Consider the following 5,795-nt stretch of genomic DNA (forward strand, 5'->3'; position numbering starts at 1 on the left):
GGGCCCGGGCTGGGGATTTGAACCCGCCACCTTAGGTGTATGTGGCTGGCACCTTAGCTGCTTGAGCCACAGGCGCTGGGCCTGGGATTTCTTTAAAAAGGCATTAGATTGAGTCGCTTTTGGAATATACTATTGAGACTTCTAATTATTAATGGCCAAAAGGTGGATCTTTTAAATTAAAAGACTTCTAAATTAAGAAAAAAAAAACTTTAGAAGCTCTCTTATTCAAAAAAGAATCTTATATTATTAATAGAAAAATTAGATTTAAAAAAGAAAGACACATGTTTTCTTAGCCTTTAAAATTTTCCTGACAAAATTGAAGAGCAACTATCTGATCTAAAAAAAATGTTGATTGGTTTGATGTAACCAGGTCAGATTGTATAAAAAAACAACTCATTGTACCCTACATATGCATAAATGTATTCATGATCTATGTGTATATGACTTGATTAAAAAAAATGGATAAAATTCTTTTGACCACTACCCCTGTGGGAATAAGGGTAAAGGCCAATTTACCTTGTACGCTAATGGTGAAAGTTCTGTCCTTTCACTTCAGCAGCCTAGGCTTGATTCCTATGCAGGGAATGAGCCTATTCAAGTTTGATGTTTGTGTAATTTTGCCATTTTTAACTATTTTCCCTTCCTTGCTTAGCTTTTGCTTTCATGTATTGTGGAGGGCATATGGAGTTTTTAGATATTCATGCATAAACAGTCAGCTGAAGAGCTAGAACCCTATCAAATACAGCCGGACAAAAATTGTGGGTTATGCCCTATTTATGGGTATTGAGGCTTTCCTTTCTGTGAGCGTTCCCACCTCTTTGGAAACACCTCTTGCTTCATTCAGTTGTAACCTTGGTTAAGGCTTACTGGTTTCATTTAAAAGGGTACTTTAGTTAAACAATGTCAGCTGTTTGCCCCAGTCTGTTTCTTTTCTTTTTTTTTTTTTTCTTTCCCAGTCTGTTCCATTCATATTCATTCTTACCTACTCCTCCTTTTTGCTGATCCTGGAGTTTTCAAACTGTTAAAGCAGTGGTTCTCAACCTTCCTAATGCTGCGGCTTTTTACTACAATTCTTGTGGGTCGCTACCCACAGGTTGAGAATTGCTGCCTTAAAGGCAGACACTGAGCTGTAACCAGCCCAGCTATCTCTATACGTTATTTTCACTTTCTGTATGTGACTTCCTTTTTTCAGTCCACGAATCTTCTCCAAAATTAAGAGTTTCTCTGAACTTGGTCTAGTTCAACTGCTCAATTTGTGAATTGCTCTTTGCTCAATTAAATTCTGTTAAATTTAATTTGCCACAAGTTGGGTTCTGAAATAGAGCTCCTAGAGACCTCCCCAGGAACACTGAGTCCAAATGAGGTACCTGTCAGATCTGTTGTGCCCACTGCTCTATCATTGCAACTGGGGCTTGTGGGTAAGTTCTTTCTCAGATTGTAAAGTGCCACAGAATTGTGTTTGGAGCTCTCTCGGTTTGAGCAACATTTTGGTCCTGACTGGGTTCAGAATTTACAATGGAAACTAAACTAGGTTGGGATCAGATTGGATCTGATAATTAATTAGCTTAGATCCAGTTAGAGGCTTCAAATATCTGACAGTCTAACAAAAAATGGCAATAATTAATGGGTGCAAACTCCAGCTTTCGGGAATTTGTGGAGATTTCTGTGTTCTATTCCTTTGTTCCTTTTTCCTTTTTGTGAGCTTGGGTAAGGAAAAATAATTGTCTAGGTTGATCATGGAGATCTGAGAGCCAAAGGCAAGATCTGAGGTAAAAATAGGATCCTTAATTTCTGAAGACCTGAGTACTTTGCTATGTCATTCATGTATAAATATTATACTCTGGAAGCAGCAAATGCTTACAGAAATGGCAAAATCTTACTAAAGGCAAAATTGTTGCCTAGCTAGTAATTTCTCAGAACAATAAAATAAGTTATTAAGAGATTAATAGTCTGGCTCGGCGCCTGTGGCTCAAGCGGCTAAGGCGCCAGCCACATACACCTAAGGTGGCGGGTTCGAATCCCCAGCCCGGGCCTGCCAAATAACAATGATGGCTGCAACCAAAAAATAGCCGGACTTCTGGCGGGCACCTGTGGTCCCAGCTACTTGGGAGGCGGAGGCAGGAGACTCACTTGAGCCCAGGAGTTGGAGGTTGCTGTGAGCTGTGATGTCACAGCACTCTACCCAGGGGGAAAACCTGAAGCCCCGGCCCAAAAAAAAAAAAAAAGATTGGTAGTCTAATTTTTAAAAATATAATAATATGTAAGAGCTAGCAAATAAACTTCTCTATAAGTGCTATTAGATCTGTTTCTGTATGTCCATCTATCTATATGCCTATATATGTCAGTGTGATATTTCACCATCAATATATATAAAAGAGCTCTAATTAGCTTAAAAATAAGCACTTAAATATTTTATCAGGAAAATAGCAAGTGACTCAAATGCCTTTTGGTGACTTTAATAATAGCATAATTGACCAATGGTTAACTTTGTTTTTGATTCTGTCGTACCTAATTCACATTTTCTCTTTACATTTACCTTCAGAGGGAAATAATTAACATGGACCTGAATACTTTAGAGATACTGTGAGTCTCCATCAATATTCTCTTAAATTCTCAAAGTGGATTTAGACTTTAACCTTTACCCAGGGATCCAATCTTGTTCAGTATGTTAATGATCTTTTGCCCTGTAAACAGGGTGCCCTCTTAGACTCTCTCCTTTTCACGCCTAGCTGAATGAGGCCATAAAGACCCTAGGTCTAGACTCCAGTGGGTATGGAAACTATTACTTAGGAAATAAAATATCTCAGAGCACTTAAAAGCTCACCCCAAAATGCCTTGAGTTAATTTTATTATAGCCCTCACCAGAGTTTAAACATTGGCAAAAGAAAAAGCTGCCACTATTTACACAGACTCCGAATATGTCTTTGTAGTTGCCAATGTGCCTATAATTGCTGCCCTATTATAAGCTACTCACCTTCCTTCCAAGATTTGTCTTGTTCATTGCCAAGCCCATACTAAGGAAAGGGATGTTTTATCCCTAGAAAATATATAACCAACATTCAGATCATGCAAGGTAGCCTGAATTCATTTTCGTTTCTGCTAATGTGAGTGCCTATGAGTGCCTAGTGGAACCTGTCTGGAAGGGGGAGGTACTTAGTATGACAAGATGTGGCATCCACAATCAGAGAAAAAAAATATGCTGCTAGGCAGTGCTTGTGGTTCAAAGGAGTAGGGCGCTGGCCCCATATGCTGGAGGTGGTGGGTTCAAACCCAGCCCCAGCCAAAAACTGCAAAAAAAAAAAAATGCTGCTTCTCCTGTTGGTGAATCAGCTGAACCCAGAGAAACCTCTGTGGAAGCTAAAGAACTGTCTTTTGCTTAGGTAAAGTCACTAGAAAGAATTTTTATCTTTTCTGGGTGACATACTAGGGCAATATTGCTATCAAACCTTATGGTTTGATTCCACAGATGGCATTCTTGTACCTCTTAGATGGTACTGACACTAACACTCATGATGTTCTTTTAATCTAAGCAGTATGCTATGAGATGTGCTAAACAGCTACAGAATATTACCTGACTGGGTGGCACCCGTAGCTCAAAGGAGTAGGGTGCCGGCCCCATACACTGGAGGTGGTGGGTTCAAACCCAGCCCCGGCCAAAAACTGCCCCCCCCCCGCCAAAATATATATATTTACCTGACTGTAGAAGGTCTATTTTTTCCCTCAGAAAAAGTTGACCTCACATATTCCCATTTCTATGAATGCTGCCTAAGGTTGTCACACCAACCGTTGCCACAGAATGGGGACAGTGTGAGAACTCCAACACATCATCCCACCTTAGCGGTAGTCCTCAGAGCTTCCCCCATGCAGTGGAGGTTTCCTTGGAACATATAATTTTTCAGGCAGATCTTTTTAAACTAATAATGTTTTTTTTTTTTTTTTGGCAGTTTTTTTTTTGGCCGGAGCCGAGTTTGAACCCACCACCTCTGATATATGGGGTCAGCGCCCTACTCCTTTAAGCCACGAGCGCCGGCCCTTAAACTCATAATGGTGATAAGTTATCTCTGTTTTCTTCTTTTCCACTCTCATTGAAAGTCTTCTTTAAAATAATAACTAAGAAAATGACATGAAGGCTATGTTAACCAGTTTGATGGAAGTGTTTCGGATTGTGTGTGAAAACCCCACACTGTACCCCAGAAGTGCATTAATGTACATAGTTACCATTCAATAAAAATAAAAAGTCTTCAAATATGTTTTTCTCCTATGGCTTTTTAAACTATCAGCTGCCTTGCTATGTAAAATTCTAATAAACTATGTCAAAAAATCTTTTTAAAAAAAAAAATCCTGATGTTAATGATTGCCAAATCACCAGATGTTTTGGACAGCTCACAAGCCAGGCCTGTGCAACTTGGGGTAGCGCACTTGTTCTTCTTGTTAATTTGCCAGACACTAAAGATTATATATGAATAGACCAAAAGAGGCACAGTAAACTCCACACTGGAGGTTACACATTCCAAACTAACCCTATCCATAAATAACACTGGTCTTTTTATCTTGTGTGGTGATAAAGTATACAAGTAGCTCCCACCTAAAGGGTCAGGATGGTATGGTGTTATTTATTTGATACCTTCTGTTACCAGGTAATCCACTTTAGATGCCAGCAAATTATAAAACCTGAGCTCTTTTGTTCATACAGTGGTACAATGCAAATATACTAGATACAATATTATATTTAAAAACCCACTTGCCTATTACAACTCTAAGTTCCTTTTGGACTCAGGACTCTTTTTCCCAGTAGAAAAGGAATCCCAGAAGAGATTCAAAACTGTCTTTTTGACATGGTAGTAAAACAAGAGTTCAATATCACTATGCATTTGGAGCACGTCAGTTAGAAGCCAAGAGCCTAGCCTCTTGTATTTGAAACCTGTCAGATCCTGAATGCCCTAATAGCCCAACAGGGAGGAGCCTGCATAATTATTGGCAAAAATGCTGTTTCTAGGTGAACCACTCAGGACAAGTAGAGCCTGATCTATACCTCTTAAAAGACAAGTAAAATTTCCATCAGATCAATGAAGCGAAATCATTCTGTTCATCTGACCTAGTCCCAGGAATGGGAGATTAATTTAATGGGGTATAGGGAAATGTGCTTAGATCTGTCCTTTTCTGCTTTTTCATTCTCATTCTAATTTATGCTCTTGTCTTTCTCTCCTGGGTCTCTCTCTATGCAGCCATCAAATCAGCTTTTAATATGTGAAACTTCTAGGGAGGTTCCAGACAGGGGGAAAGAAGCAACTCAGGAAATTTCACCCCAAAATATGACTCCTTGGTATAAAGAGTATTTTGAATTAAAGACCCTACCAGATCAGCAGGACTTGAAAGGGTCTTTCCCTGTACCTTCATAAACCAGAGGGACCTATCAAAAAGAACAATTGACTTCCCCTCTCTCTTCTGTTTTCTCACTATAGTACATGGTAAAAAATTAAGAATGGAACCAGACCTGGCCCAAATCATTTTAAGTTAGTATAATACCTGTTTCCTGAGGTTAATTTAATTTACAAAGAGAATCATCTACAAGTCAATCTGTTTCCCCATCCATTCATCCTCCCTAGTAACCATTTATTGCCCCCAAACACAATTACTTCTATTCCTCATCTCCCCTCCTCTCTAAAAGGAAGATATAAAAATTTCTGGACTTCATTGAAATACTGGATAATATAATCACTCTGTGATGCTCCTGTGCACATGGTAAACAACTCTCTTTCTTTTATTAATCTGCCTTTTTTTTTTTTTTTTTTGAG

The sequence above is a fragment of the Otolemur garnettii genome, unplaced genomic scaffold (genome assembly GCF_000181295.1).
Source record: "Otolemur garnettii isolate 467f Iridium unplaced genomic scaffold, OtoGar3 scaffold00110, whole genome shotgun sequence".
Classification (NCBI taxonomy): domain Eukaryota; kingdom Metazoa; phylum Chordata; class Mammalia; order Primates; family Galagidae; genus Otolemur; species Otolemur garnettii.